This window comes from Talpa occidentalis, unplaced genomic scaffold, assembly GCF_014898055.3.
Source record: "Talpa occidentalis isolate TD23 unplaced genomic scaffold, MPIMG_talOcc4v2.1 talOcc4.2, whole genome shotgun sequence".
In the NCBI taxonomy this organism is placed as follows: Eukaryota; Metazoa; Chordata; class Mammalia; order Eulipotyphla; family Talpidae; genus Talpa; species Talpa occidentalis.
This window is the reverse complement of record NW_023602073.1, coordinates 84,382,544-84,399,127: the sequence shown is the minus strand read 5'-3', so window position 1 is coordinate 84,399,127 and position 16,584 is coordinate 84,382,544. Positions and strand designations below refer to the sequence as shown.

At 37.0% G+C, this 16,584-nt stretch overlaps 1 protein-coding gene across 25 annotated transcripts in view; it reads right to left on the bottom strand.

The window, feature by feature from the left end:
- RIMS1 (regulating synaptic membrane exocytosis 1) overlaps positions 1–16,584 on the bottom strand; it is a 461,872-nt gene that overhangs the window by 28,017 nt on the left and 417,271 nt on the right. The window contains exons 1-2 of one of the 25 annotated variants that reach the window (XM_037519953.2): positions 3,180–3,310; positions 175–322 (exon numbers count right to left, since the gene is read on the bottom strand). The exons of 22 other annotated variants lie outside the window; for them this stretch is intronic. The gene's annotated coding sequence lies outside the window, so the exon portion shown is untranslated. Of the gene's footprint in view, positions 1–174; positions 1,953–3,179; positions 3,311–16,584 lie in introns of those variants that run through there. 2 more of the 25 variants (XM_037519954.2, XM_037519951.2) reach the window with 2 other exon arrangements.

The following is a 16,584-nucleotide window of genomic DNA, read 5'->3' as shown; positions in this document are numbered from 1 at the left end:
GTCTCCTAGGCAGATGAGGAAGGGAAGGAACTTTCAAGACTGTGGGAGCAGAAGTCACCAGAAAGTCTCTTCATTAAATAACCACTACAGTTGTACCTCTAATTCCTGATTCTCTGGAATATATGTTTTATCCTTACATCGAAAATATATCTGTCCACAGTGTTTCTTACCTACCTTCACTGTATCTTCAAAACTCACAATAAAAACCACTGGTCTTTTCTCCGTGCAAATTCTGTTTGGATCTCTGGTGGCAATACCCCAAACACAGGAGGAAAGCAGGGGGACCAAAATTATGCTCCTGCTTTCTGGAAAACCTGGGAAACTAGTGAGAAAGTATAGTAAAACAGGACCACGTTATCTGCTCCTATGGTCTTTTTAATTTTTTTTCTTCCTTTGTTTTTTATTAACTCTTCTTTTTTTTTTTATAGTTTTATTATGTAATAAACATGGCTAGGCACCACAGTTATTCAGTTAAACACAAATCTAGGGATTACTGTGAAGGAATTTTGTAGGTGTGATCAGAATCCATAATCAATTGGCTTTTAATTAGGGAGACTGTTTCAGATAATCTGGATGTGCCTGATTATTATTAGTAGAAAGGTTTTAAGAACAGAAGTGAAACTTCCGTGATGAAGAAGAAATTCCACCTGTGCACCATAGCTTCAGCCAGTACCTGAGACTTTAACCTGTCCCTACTTATGGATTTCAGACATGCCTAGTTATCCCCTTGTTATAAATATCTCAATATATATCACATTACAAATTCTGCTTTTCTGGCTGAACTCTGACTGGTACACATTTATCGACTCAAAATGGCTTTTGTATTTTCCATTTTGTTTAAAGATACTATAACATTTTTCCATTATCTAAACATAACCAACAGTATTAGTCTTACTGCTCTATCTCCTCCACCAAGTCCTTCCATCATGTTTCAATTGGTCTCCCCATATTGAGCTTTTTATCATTGGCTTTGTGCAACCATGACATTAATTTCCATAAAGATGTTGGTCTCTTGTTACAAGTTTACCGGCTCTTCCATAGTCTACATGCCATTTATGAGTTTTCCTTATTTTATTCCTACCTGGTCTGCCATATTTACCTCTCCTGACTCTCTGCTAGCAAACTTCTGCTCCAAACAAGATGATTACACCCTGTTCCTTTTTCATGAATTGACATTTTCTGCCTCCAAGATTTCCCTTATACCATTCTCACTACTTGAAATGTCCTTTCTGTCTTCTCTCTACCAATCTTCAGGACCATCTCAAAGCATCTCTCAAAACCCAGTCATATATGTCTAAGTTGCAATGATATTGCTCTCTAAACTCCTATATCATTTCCCTATAAATCAACCAGCTTTTGCCTATGAGCTGCTCAGTGAAAACAAACTGCAATAGACTTCTAATAAAATCTTTCATTTGCATATAACTTCTCACCTGAATATGTATGCTCTCCATCTTTCTTGTTAGAGTAGTGCTCAGCAAATGTTTATCCAGTGAGTTGCTGACTGATCTTAGTTAACTAAAGCTTAGAACTTTAACTGTGTATGTATCTAAGTTCCTGTTACTTGGTAAACCAGGTAAAAAAATATCCCAGTCCCCATTGATTCTCTACTATTGGTCTTATACTAAGATTAAAGTGTGATTTAAAAAAAATAGGAAGATTTTTACTTAGGGAGAAAAGTAATTACGTGCTGCCCATTAATAATAAGTACGGACAAAAAGAAATAGGAGACATTTCACTCAGTTGGTTAAGCTTGAGGCTGGCATAAAACCAAACAGATGTTAAGATTCCTTTTAAGACAAATGACTTAAACTAAACTGGGAATTAAGGTAGGGAAAGATAAATCACAAATGTATTACAGCAATCCTAAATATATTTATGCCTTCTTTCCACAGATGAACCCTGCTTCTAAAGTTAAAAATGTTAAATGTTAAATGAAACTAAAAATTAGGAATTAATTCCAGGCAAGTATTGTTCAGAATGTAAAATGCAAGCAAAGACAAAACACAAGCAATATGTAGACTACTCTGACTCTGGTAATTTATAAAACCTTTCATGTGCAAAAGTATCTTCATCAGTTTTGAATTAGAGTTTTTACAGAAAAAGCAGAGAAAGGAAGCTACTGATAAATATTGATTTTATCATACATATTCTATGCTTGGTCTTTGGAGAATAACATTGCTGTTGAATATATTTAAATAAGACTACCCTTTTCCAAAAGGTTCTCAGAGTGCCTTTGGCACAAACTCTAGTGATGACAATACTATACTCCAATTTCATTCAGATTGTGACATAAGCATATGTATGAATAAAAAAATGAATTAGGAAAATAATACCAGATTTTACTTCTCCACATTATCTGAGAGCATAAAATAAGCCTGTTTTTGAAATTTCTTTAAGGTCTTAACTTGTATGTTTTATTCTGATCTAAAGATAATTAAAATATACTTATCTGAGAATTTCAGTTGGGTTTTCTGAAATACTGCTGGGAAAGAGCATAATTTGGTGATTTTAGGAAAAAAGTCCAAATTATCTTAAATAACACAGTAAGTATGAATTATTGTAAGGAATTCATACAAAAAAAAGTTGTATTTCTCTGGTTCTTGCCTAAACATAACAAAATGAAAGGTAAAGTTTTTGGAGCCTAAATAAAAAAAATATGATTTATAATTTTGAAATGCAATTTTATTATGAACTTTACAAGTAAATATAAAGTATTTACACATTTGATTGTAGGGCTGTGTGGTATATGCAATACAGTTACAATTTCAAATGTAAATGAAATCGCTTTAAAGAAAAATATAACTTTGTGATAACATTAAGATGTCTGCTTTGGTACTAATGAATTGAATCACTGCCCAATCTCAAACTCAGCTGGAAAATCCTGTAAGTCTAGATTTACAGTAGATCATATTTAGACATAATTTTATAAATATTCTTGTAGCAACATCCTTCTATAACTACTTTACCCACTGCATAGATGTTTTCATATTTTTTTTCTCTGTTATTTGATTATCAGTAATGTCAAGTGTAACACTCTCTTTGTTTGAAAACTGTTACCACACCACTGAAAGCTTCAAACATTTGGCTTTTTGGTTTTAGACTTATGAAAGGCTATAAATTAACTAACAAACTCCTCTTAGGACTTAACAAAATACATACATAGAGCACAGACTTACCTGATTTTTCTTGGAAAAAATAATCAGCATTAAATTGTTCTCAAGGGGAAAACAGAAGGCTACAGAAGCTCTGACCTGGTTTAAATAACTCTGCTTTCTCTCTGGGTGGAATATCTGCGCTCCCTGGGCTGACGAGAGCTCCCTCGCTCCCTCTCCTCACTCCTCCTCCGCCCTCCCTCCTTTCACTATCTCACACACAGACACACAGTATGATTAAATTGCTTCTATCAAGGATGTTGTTTCCTATAGCTTATTATAAGACCATGAAGTGAAAAATCACTAAGCAAATTTACTATGTATCATCTCATAAATTTGCAAATTGCTAGTTAGAAATGTTATTCAAAATATATAATGAAGATACACTTAAATCGAATGATATTAAAATATGCTGCTTACGTTATCAAATACGATGTAACTCCTTACATTATGTAAGAAATATCTGAGAGGTAGACCCAGCATTATTGCATGATTTCCAAGATAAACCTATTTTCAAGAGCTTTTACATGGGCAAGAGGAAGTTCCATACAGATTTCTTGCACTCATAATACATATCTACTACACTTAAGCTGACAAAATGATCACTTTCAAAAGGCACTCAATCACTCATCAGTTTCAGCAGCTCTCACTCCTCTCTGTCACATCCTACCTTCCTGCCAGAGGATAAACAGTAGGGCAAGGGAAATGGGAAGCATAGAACACAAAAGGGTCTGGCTTTTGTTGAGTACTTCTTATGCTTATACAAAAAGCACAATGTTCAGTGCTTTAGATACGTTCCTGTGAACCCTCATCCTAATTTGCTGGCATTAGTATTGCTACACTATGAGAACTAGGACTTAAGAGATAAGCAGCAGTTAGTGGTGAAACTATCACTGTCTGCAAAACCAACAACTCCTCCCCCTTACACACTCACACAGTCAAAAGCAAATTCTAGTTAAGGCTCATGTTCTGCAAAACCTATGTCAACCTTTTTAGCTCTTTCACGATACTATACTGAGAGAGGGAAAACGAGAGCAACAGAACCATTTCCCCAAAAAGCATTTTCCCTGTGGTGCCTGTTCACTGGCACAGAGGAATCAGAGTCCAGCGTGTTCTGCTTTTCCCCTTAACTCTATCGTGTGTCAAGTACAAGAAAAGTCACTACGGTAATCATACTTTCTGGTTAACTTGGGACAGTCCTTGTTTTATGCCTGTGTTCTAGTATGTTATTAATAGTGTCCCCTTTCTATTCTCAAAGACATTCCATTTTGGATGATGAACTATATCATCAAATATATATTGACAGTAGAGCAATACAAGTTAAACTAAGCCTGTCTCAGAACAGTTACAACTGACATTTTGGAATTCCAATTAGACTATTGTTAAACATGAAATGGCAAAGGATAGAAGTCCATCCCTTGTGGAGTAGTGCCTTGGTAAACAATGTATGTGCTGCTTAGAGCTTGATGGATTGATCTGTGTTTTGGTCTATTTTTTAGCATTAGGAAACATGTACAGTGTGGAACTTCCTTTGTTGGCACAAGTGAAGCAAGTTACCTTAGGGCCAGAGTAATTGACAAAGACAAAAACCATGATATAACTCTAGAATACAGAAAGGCATATGGGCAGACTTCCTCACTAGCAGGGGGCCCATCAAGCTATTTCATTCTTTTGGGTATAATGGATAGGGTGCGTGTCACATCTGAAATCTCACCTTAGAACTTTTTCCCTTGGACAAAATGCAACTGCCCTCAAAAGAATAACATGATGTCATCTGAACTTTTAACAACTCAATGAAGCAGTTTAGAAGTCTCTTTAATGTGTGCATGTTGTAGGGTCCATGAAAAACAGAGTTCTCTCAGTTTCTCAGATGGTTTTTCCCCATGACCGTCTAGCACAGGTGGCCCAGTAGAGAACATGCAGCCTTGAGATATAGTCTTCCATGTGAAGAAAACAGTAAATAACATGTAACCTTGATATATAGTTCGCATGCATAAAACCTATTTGTGTATGTTAGGTCTAAACTTGGCCCTGTGCTGGCTTTGTTTACAAAATCATATCAAATCTAATTGGGCTCCTGGTGATCCAATGCATGAGCCACTGCTGCAGCTATTGTTGCCTTGGTTGCCGCTGCTGCAAGGAATCAGGGGGCCAGGAGAGCCCAAGGGGGCCTGAGAAGCCTGTCACCACCGGGGCCACACTGCTGCTGCCCAAGTCACTTGGCTGTGCTGCTCCCATCAGGCCAGCGGATAGATTATGCTGTTGCTCCCTGTAGATCTCCTATTGCTGTCATAAAGACTTGGCCCCACATAGGGGCTTCCTGACTTGTTTTTTAATCTGCTGCCAGGAAAGAGGGGGCCAAGAGAGCCCAAGAGGGCCTGAGCAGCCTGTTACCACTGGGGCCAGGCTGCTGCTACCCACGTCACTTGGTGGTGCTGCTCCCACCAGGCCAGAAGATGGATCATGCTGTTGCCCCCTGTAGATCTATTGTTGTCATAAACACTTGCTCTTGGCTTAGGGCATAGGGGCTTCTTGGCTTTGGCATAGGGGCTTCCTGACCTATTTTTTCACCTGCTGCCATGTAGAACCAGGCAAGTTTGCAGCTGAGGGCCTACACAAGATCGCCAAAAATTATGAGTACAGAAAAGTAATCAAAAGGGTTTGGAAATACAAAGACACTAACATTATCAAAAAGTTATTATGCATCTTAGAATGCCTGTGGATGGTGCTGACAGAGGAGGGCAGCCATATCCATGTAGAATGCCCTGGACAGAGAGGGACCATCAACAAGAATGAAGTCCTGACAGCGGGTCTGAACTGAGAATAGAAGGTACAGAGGGAGGAGGCCAAAAAAAGGGCTTCCACAAATAAATCCTGCACATTTGGAGAAATTATGAAAAGTGGAAATAATCTCCTAGACCTTGTGGTGTGGCACCAGCTACATTTCTTTAGTGGTGGGGTGCTGGTGCTGTAGAGCTCTTCACTAGTGGGGTGCCATTGTGTATAGAACAATCTGCACAACTCTGGGTGGAGACGTCTCCCAGGTACAAGGCTACAGCAGCAGAAGCCACTGGTGCCCTGCCCATATCCTTCTGGCACTCACTGCTCCTCCTAGAGTGATGATGTCTCATGGCAGGAACCTGTGATCTCTGTTGAAGGCGCCTTCCAATTGCTACAGTTCAGCTGGGTCCACAAAGAAAAGGGACGGAAAGTGCCAAGAAGCCGATGGGCCTGAAAGTAGTCCTCAGCCATTAACAATTGGGAGTTGTATCAATGCTAGCTTTGTCACCCGCAGGGGACACACCTCTATACCCTATAATGTGTCACATAGATCGTTGATGTGTCAAGCCTCAGTGGCCCAGAGCAGTAATCTACTAAATAACACAGCTCATACTGTCTCATTTCCTACAATCTTTTCCTGAATTTCTCTACAATCCAGGCTGGTGCTTCCTGGGATCACCTCTCAAATAAACCACCTGCAGTCTAATCTTTGTCTCTAGTCTGTTTTTTCAGAAGCTCAACCAACACAGTTGCCAAATGGAAGTTTAAGTGGTTTAGCCAATATTTTGGAAATATAGAATGCTTTCTCTTTGTTTTAGAAAGTTTTTTTCTTTATGAGTCATTGATTACTATTTTATCAAGATTAGAGTGATGTAAGTTTCACTTGACATAAACATAAAAGACAAAAATTCAACAGATATAGCATGGGAGAAATGTACTGCGTTAGCCTCTCCATTTGACTATATTTTAAAGGTGTCCTTATACCTCTGTCAATAGAGGAATGTATCCTAATGATATGTTTCCTAGTCATAATCTGTCAAGCAAAGGTAGAAATTACCAGAAGGAGCTCTAAAAGCATGACAAAGATGCACAAAACCATACAGAAAACATAATTTATGTCACTGGCAATTGGAAGGCAGAAAAATAGGTGATCCAGAATGCAGTTATAAAAAATAGAAGCAGGGGTGATGGGTAGACCTATGACCAGGCTTAATTAGGGAGAAGGAGCTACCTGGAATGCAGAAGGAATGTCAGCAGAATGAACCTGCAAAGATCTGCTTCACAGAATCTGGTGAGGAAGGCAGCTGGCACCTTCCTGACCAGCAAGTCTTAGAATGGGTGTTGAGCCCACAAAAATGGGAGTGAGGGTTAGGGGTGATGATGTCTCTCATCCCCAAACCAACAGCAAAAACTAAATCAGACAATCTTCAGAATCAGCTAAAGAAGACCTGTCATGATTTGAGAAGTAACATTATAACTCCCCAATTATCCCCTTAACTAGTTTGTTTGTGCCTAAAATTCCTGTATTTAAGAAAATCATGTTCATTATATAATTAGAAAAAAAATGCAAACACCTGGTCAAAGAAACAGACTATAAATGCATTTCAGCATAAAAGCAACCAATCAGGTATGCTTTCTACTTTTTTTGTACGTTTTAAATAGTGGTTAATGAATAACATTTTTGAAAAAGGAGTCATCAGTGAAAAGGCACACACAAACCAGAGTCCTTTTGAAGAGAACAAAGTAGTTAATAACTCTAGTCTTTATATCTCAACTCCAAATACTTCCATTCATCCAACTCATTTTTCTTGCAGCTACTCTTGCCTTTTTCCCCTTTCCAGTCCCATGATCCAAAACAAACAGGAAAAGCTTTAAATCTGCTAATCAGATCATTCCACATCTTTGTGCAGAATCCTTCAATAGCATCCCAGTGCATTTAAGATGAAACCAAAATCTTAAGCTTAGACGTAAGCCCTATTCGAATCTGGCCACAACTTGCTCTCAAGAATTTTCTTAATCTCTCCCAATTTCTCCCCACTTTATATTGAATATTCTGACCTTCTCTGACCTCCTTGAAATTAGCATCTGCTTTCCTATCACAGGTATTTGTCCACAATTTCTTTTGCTGAAATCTCCCTTCACTATTTCCTCTGTCTGGATCATTCTGCCTCACGCCATAGGTCCTGGAGTTCACCTCAATGTCACCTGTCTAGGTTGGTTTCCCTTGTAGGACTACATAGGATCACATATTTTTTCATAACATTTAAGGTCTTTAAGAAGAACTTGCTTATCGCCGGTTCGTTCCCCAGCTGCCAGCGAGGGTCCCACATGGCACGCAGACCTCTCCTGCCGCACCCACTGCTCCCCTCAGCAGTGTACTTCGGTCCTTCTGCCTGTTCTGCTCCCTGCTCTGGCTCTGGTGAATTCTCTCACCCTCCCGCACTTCTGACTGTACCCAGTGCTTGCATAAATAAATAAATAAATAAATAAATAAATAAATAAATAAATAAACAAACAAACAAATAAATAAATCTTTAGAAGAAAAAAAAGAAGACCTTGCTTATATGAGTCATTTTGTTACCATGTAAAATCAATGTGGGCAAAAACCATGCCTACTCTGCTATTATTTTATCCTGGGTCCAGCCCAGTGCCTGGAACACATTAAATGAATAAACAAATAAGCAATGACTTGATCCAAGGTTTTCTGGTCCCGAATTCTATGTATATATATATTTTTTCTATCACATCTCCCAGAACCCAAGGAACTGGACAACTAAACTAATGCAAAAAATGACATAAATAAAAATGAATTAATTTGGTGGAGGACTTGGGAGTGTGACTTGGGGCTGCATGTGGTGATCCTTTAAATCATACACAGTGTTGTAAAACAATGTGACCTCAATTAAAAAACAAAAAAGCTAGTTAGAAGCCAGTAAAGACAATTTTGGCAAGGATTCTACTTATTTTTAATTTAGCTGAAACAAAAGGAAATTTTGAATGGCATTATGATCATGAAGCTACTTTTTTCTGATATGTGGATATAATAAACAACTGAAGATAAAATTAGTTTGGGTTAAGTGGGATAAATTTATGCAGTTTGCCTTTCAAAAAGTCTGTATTTTGTGTCATTTTTTTTCTCATCATAAAGAAAAATGTCTTTTAGTCCCTACTTTTGTATTTGTAATTTTTTCAATTTATTTTCTTAAATAGTTTTCTATAAACTTCAGAACCTACAAAATTTAAATCTGTGGTAAATACAATACTATCCTCTCATCCCCTCTAATCCCAGTCTCCTTGACCCCAAAAGATACTTATGTCTTAATTTATAGAATTGTAGGCCACATTACATGGCAAGGGGGGAACTATGGTTGAAGGTACAATTAAGTTTGCTAATCAAACACCATTTTGGCTTGGAAGATGAAAGAGGGCTGTGAACTAAAGACTGAAGGCAGAAAATGGGAGGGTAAGAAAATGGATTCTTCCCAAGATCCTTCAGAAGGAAAATAATTCTTCCTATATTGTGATCCATTTTAGACTCTGACCTATAGAACTGTTAAATAATTCACTTCAGTTGTTTGAAGCCACTAATTTTTAAAAATAATTTGTTATAGCAGCAATGAGAAATGAAAACACCATCCCTACTAGCAGATTACTCAAAGTTACTACTCTACAAAAGAGACATCTTTAAAATTTACTTTTATTTATGATTCATGATCCAAATCATGATAACAATGGAAAATAACCTTTCCAAAACTACCATTTACAAAGAGGATTTCTAAGACCAGCAAACATAATTTACTATCAATGCTATTATGTTCACACCTATAGAAAACAGTCTTTGTGATTAGAGTATATTTATTCAAATAGCTATTAAATAATTAAGCACTATAAACAAAAACAAAAGTTTTTCTATCTACCCATGTGTTCATCTACTATCTACACACATATTTTTGCCTTATTAACACTACACAAATCTACACTTATATCCATTGCCACTGATACAGTTTTTGCAAAGCTGCTTATCTTAAATTCCTTTTATGTAAAGTGGAAACTAGCTTTAAGGAATACAAATGATAAATGTAAAACATCCAGGGCTAGCTTTGATACCTAAGAGACTAGTATCTATTATACTAATACAATATTAAGCTGGTATATATAGATTTATACACTGTATAACACTGTACTAGACCCTCTGTATTTTCTCATAAATAAAGACCTCAACTAAAAACATTCCTAGATATGCTCAAAAGCAGTTGCTAGTAAATCTATTTTGTAAGTAAGAAAAAGATAGTGTGCTCTGGCAAGAAGCTAGGCAATACAAATAACATAAATTAACCTTGTACAAATGGGAACATCAAAATACCATCAACTATAACTATTGAAAGGGTTTTTACAATTTATTATTTGACACAAAGGAAAATATTGGGAAATATAGGTACTATTTGTTGCTTTTAAACTAAGGAGTGAGGAGGGATGAAATAAAGAAAGCTGATCAATGAGCAAGTAAGAATACTCCTCTGGAGATCTGCGATGACTATAAAATTTGAATTCGGCAGGTGAACAATATTCCAAGTTGTAAATTGTTCTGTTTTAGCCTCATTACCCCATTAAAGTAAATATACCTAACTAGTAAAATTCATGTAATTTGTGTTAAAAAATCTATGAAAACTGTTGCACAATAAAAGTCTCTATTGTCAAGTTTGACATAGAGGGATAAAAGATGCTTCTCAAAAGTTAAGTAAAACAAATATATGTTGGGTCATTTCCATGATTTTAAATAATTTTTCAGATAGGAACTCATGGAAAAAAGTTAAAACACAATAAACTTTGTTTGAAATCTAAGCTTGGGATGTACTTTGCTTTTGCAGTTTATGGGTTATGTACATTATTTATTTTGCATGACCCTTGTAAGAAAATTCTTGTCAACTAGACAGGCAAACTTTGTTATTTTACAAATGATTAAAGAAATGAATGTCAAAATATAAAAGTTTTCTTGTCCTAGGGAGGTTTTGGTGATTCCATGAGTGCTAAGTGTTAACTTAATGAGCTTGATATTTATGTTACTGCCTGAAATGTTTAATATAAAAGAGGGTTATTAAAGATGTGTAACTGACTGTGGAAGTCATTCCTTGGCAGAGAAGGTAAACTGCTTCCTTCTGACATAACTTAAAGTGGAGATGAAGCTCAGAGAGCAACAATGAATGGATGGTAGGAATGAGCTTTATTAGGTGGTTTCTTAGAGGCTTTACAAGGCAGATTAGAGGTTTAAGATATCTCATATGATTTGATATGAATGGCTGGGGTTCTGTTATGCACCCTAAAAGTGGCAGGTTATTTGAAGACCTTTATGGATTTAGGCTGCATACAGGTAGCTGCAGTCTGATCCATCCTTTCCCTCTTTCTTCTCTACTATCATGATCCAGAAGGTGTTTTCTGGCTCTGACTCCACTTGTTTCTCAAGGATAATGATCTATTAACTACATGGTATCTCCATTTCTTTATTTTTTATTTTTTTTTAATTTAGTTATACAAGCACTGAGGACAGTCAGAAGCACGGGAGGGTGAGAGAATTCACCAGAGCCAGAGTGGGGAACAGAACAGGCAGACTGACGAAATACACTGCTGAGGGGAGCAGCGGGTGGCAGGAGAGGTCTGCGCGCCATGTGGGACCCAGGCCGGCGGCCGGGGATTGAACTGGCGCTGCAGAGGCTGCAGGCAGCTTCCAGTCCAGTGCTCAACTGCTGCGCCACCGGGGAGGCCCATGGTATCTCCATTTTTTTTTTTTTAACCTTAAAACTTTTCTTTCATTAGAATGTAAGTATTTAAAATCTATTCTCTTCCTTGGCAAACATAACACTCTGCATTCCAACTCTGAGTGTTCCTTTCTTGGGGAGTAATGTTTAGGTGAATTTCCTCTTACTCTTTCCCCACAAAAACTCTAGTTAAGTTGAATATTTTTGCAAACAATAATTTCTTTTGAATTTAGCCAAAGCAGTCTTTCCTAGTCAGAAAGTCTGGAATTTTGGCAGACACTTTAAAATATTTCTTCCCCTTCTCCTACAAACTTAAAGCTTTACTGTGCATTATAAAAATACTAAAAGATTAGAAATGTTTCTGAGTATGGTTCCTCACACCAGAATTAAAAAGATCATTACTCCACCTTGCCTTTTAGACATAGCCTCTAATTATATCTTGTTGAATTATAGCTTATGGTGTTCAAGGCTTCTTATCATCAGTATTAGCATATTCTGCTCTGAATTTCACTCACCTTTATGAAGAGCAAAAGGGAAGACCATCTTAGTATGATTACACAAATACAGAAATGGCCTGGGGACTTTCCAGTGCTGCATAGTGAAGTCAGCAACACTGCTGAACATGAACATTTTCCTCCCAGGTAGTGGCTTTAAGACAATCACAGGTGGGACAGTCAGGATTGCACAAAAGTAAAACATAAAGGAGATGAAGATGGAGTCCCAAAATCTAGGCCGGCTGGCCCTCAGCCAGTACTTCTTCAAATACAGGTAAACCTACTCACAGGACTACCTAAATGTCTACTATTTATCATTTAAAATACCTACCCAGACATTGTATCACAGCCCAGGACCGCTGTACTTCCCTCTGTATGTGTACTGCTCAGCAGTAAAACTGATCCCTCTTTTGAATAGAGAGAATGGCTGCTTTGTCTTATGATCTCAGGCTGTTACTAGAATTTTTCAGCTAGTGCTCGCTCCACTGGCCCTCCATTGAGCCTCCTTGAGGATTATATTTCAAAGCAACAAAGAAACAGAGAACTAGGAAAGCTAAAGAGGAGTCTTTTCTCTGGAGGATACATGAAAAGAATCTTGCTATCAGTTAGCCTACAGGCTAATGTGAACTCCATATGAACTACTGAATTAATAGAGAAAGATTTTAGTGCTAGATTATAGTTCTAGTTTGATATGTCTTTTGCTCAATTAACTGTGATTTATAGCTATGGCCTGCACTGAAAATCTCAGCTGCTTAACTCACAGGTATGGACATCTAGCCTTAAGATTCTGGCTTATTATTTCCAGGGAGTAATTAAGCAGTGTTTTAGAGGAAATTTGAAGATAAAGAATAAACATGGACTTTTGAGAAGGATGTTCTATATTTACTGGAAGATTTTGGAAAATTTTTTAGTAAGATAAACATGAGAAAATAGTAAGTGGAAAGTTAAAGTCTCATGAATTTTTAAGGTAAAACTCAAGACTTAAACAATCCTCTTCCCTTTAGCTGTTCTTGGCTCTGCCTTCAGTTCTTCTGGAGATATCACCACTTCACCACTGAAGGTGTTTCAGGAGAAAAGTTTGATAAACATGGAACATGTCTTTATTTATCACAGGAATATAGTTTAATATAGTTTTATTTTTTATTTTTTTATTTTTTTTAATAGAGGCATGTTTTAATTTTATTTATTTGTTTGTTTGTTTTGTTTATACATGCACTGGGTACAGTCAGAAGCACGGGAGGGTGAGAGAATTCACCAGAGCCAGAGCAGGGAGCAGAGCAGGCAGAAGGACCGAAGCACACTGCTGAGGGGAGCAGCGGGTGGCAGGAGAGGTCTGCACACCATGTGGGACCCTCCTCTGGTGGCCGGGGAGCAGCCGGGGATCGAACCGGCGCCGCAGAGGCCGCGGGCAGCTTCAACCCAGCGCTCAACCGCTGCGCCACCGGGGAGGCCCTAGTTTAATATAGTTTTAAATGACAAAAAGCAAATGATAAAATTCTGTATCATTTTAGGGCCTCATGATTAGGAGTGTAATCAGCTCATGCAATCGACAGATGGAAGACAACTATGTTTTGAAGAAAGCATTAAGGCCTGGAGTCAGCATTAAATAGGCATATCTCAGAGATCAATATGTCAACTCTCTGAATACACAATGTCAACCCATAAGTCAACTTAACATAGTGGGCTGGGATCACCTTCTGGATTATAAAGAATTATGCCAATAATGATATCCAATCTTCTCTGTATGTTCTGAGACTGTCTAAGCCAACCAAAGAAATATCTAGATAATACCAACATAATCTTCTGAATATCAACACAGGAGTTATTATGTGTATAAGCATGTCAAAAGTGTGTCATATCATATCAGTATATAGAAGATTACACTCATCTTGCCCTTTTTTTTGGGGGGGAGGAGAAAAAATGAATATAAATAATGGGTTTAGAACTGATGATATATGGAAACTATAAACAGATAGCTCAAAGATTTGTTTAGTCATAGCAATCAACTAACTAGGCAGCCAGAGATGGTAGACATTAGAACAAAGTAGGGCAGGAGCACAAAGGACTATGATGGTGCTTTGGTGCTGGGTGCACTATGGTAATAACACCCGAAGGAGGGATCCTATACAACAATGTGAACCATCATTATGTCAATAAAACATCAATAAAAATTAAAAAATCCCCAAACAATTTAAAAACAAATGAAGTGTAATGAAATCTAAGTGGTGGAAGTATGCCTTTTTTTTTTAAGATTTATTTATTTATGCATACAAGAACTGGGGTACAAGCCAGAGGTGTGGGAGTGAGAAGACTCACCAGACACAGAGTGGGGAGCAGAACAGGCAGACTGATTGAAATACAGTGCTGAGGGGAGCAGTGAGCGAGGCAGGAGAGGTCTGCTGTGCCATGTGGGCTGTCCTCTGGCTGGCCGGGGATCAAACTCATGCTGCAGAGGCTGTGGGTAGCTTCATAGTGTTGTGCTTATGAACCCCTTGTGCCACCAGGGAGGCCCCGGAAGTATGTCCTTTGACATGGCAGTCTCTGGGAATATAAACTGTTGCACAACTTATCAGTGTGAAAAATTAACTGCTTACTACAATGGTGTTTTTGGTTATCTTTATGCATAGAAAGAAGAAAAACAGAATTAAGTTCTTGCATATTAAAAAAAAATCAAAGGACAAATTAGTTTTAATATTAAAATATTTTGGAACCTGAATATATTATAATGCCATTGACTGTTGGGTTATTTTTGTTGAGGAAATTATAGTATAAATATATATATTTTCTTGTTTTGATAAGTCACGATTTAATTATAATATCTGCATTAAGTGTATCCTCTGTAGTAACTAGTTTTTAAAAAGAACATACTAAAAGGGTATGTATGTGTGTAAGTACTGAACTATGTAAACTTTATACACAGCATAAAATCCATCATAGATTGACTGGCAAATCTCAGTCTTTTTTTCCCTCATATTTGTGTTTGGTGTCAAAAATTATAAAGTGATAAATAACAATTGTTCGAACATTTAAAAGCTTAGCTAAATATGCACAGCGAAAGCATTCATTCTTTTTTTCGCTATTGTATTATTTATCATAGGAACTGCTTGGTAGCACTTTGGGTGCACAATCACAACAAATAATAGTTTTTTCCCCCTCTTTCTGACTTTACAGGTTTATGAACTCTCCTTAGATGTTTTATATTTAAACATGCCACTGGGCACACAAATGCATTTTCAGAAAAAAGGATGAAAGTAAACATTGGCAGCTGGGTTTTATGTACAAAGTAATAGCAGCAACAATCCCAGGTGGCTTCTGAACTAACTTCTGAGCCTTTACTCATATAGCAAATCCCCCCAAAATCAAAAGAACTAAGAAGTTGCCAAGTACTCTGGGATGTAGTTACATGCTTTCTGTACGTACTCAACACTAAACTACATACATTTATCAAAAGAATACTAGGAAAAGTTACAAATAAATCCCCTACAGTAAAAATAATCAATAGCAACTCTTAAGAACACTGAGTATTTAAGAAATGAGGTATTAGTTTATCCAATGTTAGGCTGCATAACACATTTTACTTTTTTGTTAAAGTATAAGAAATGCTATGTAGTTATTAGAATTATTTTAACTACAGAAGGTACTAAAAATTAGATTAAAAATTTGCTAATGTGATATAGAATAGTCTACTGCCTATCAGTAATGTTGCTTACATTCCCCCATGAACTTCACAATCAGGGGATACATATTCACTCTGACAATTTCCAGGGATGTCTTTTTTATAGGGGTCATGCTGCTCTCAAGTGTTTACATGGATATTGTCTTATCCAGATATCAGAGACAATACCAGCACTTCACAGCCTCATGTTCTCCCCAAGAGTACCCCAGAGCAAGGGCCACCTAGACCATTCTGCTTCTGGCAGCACTGAAGTAAGGAATAATTGGTCCAAACTCACAAAAAAATGAAGTTTCTTCAAACATCATGTTCAACACTAAATTATTTAAGTATCTGATTAATAGCAGTGCAGTCACCACAGACTGGTAAATACTAGATAGATAGTACAATCATTATTTTCTCCCATGTTTGCTAAAGACAAACATCCAAATAATACGTTTATACTCCTAAATAAGTGAAAATGTATCTTAGAGAATAAACTATATTTTTACAAAAACAATGTATTTTAAAATTTTGTGTATATGTATAAAAACTACCTTCTACATAATTATACAAATGGCTGCCATACGGTATAAACAAACAAACAAACAAAAAAACTTTAATAAAATGAACTAAAATATATGGACAAATAAATTCTAGTAGTATACAGGATCAACCTTTGAAGTCATCAGACAGACTATATGACAATTTCCAGTCAGTGGTGTAGTCTAGGGCCCTTCACCCATTGA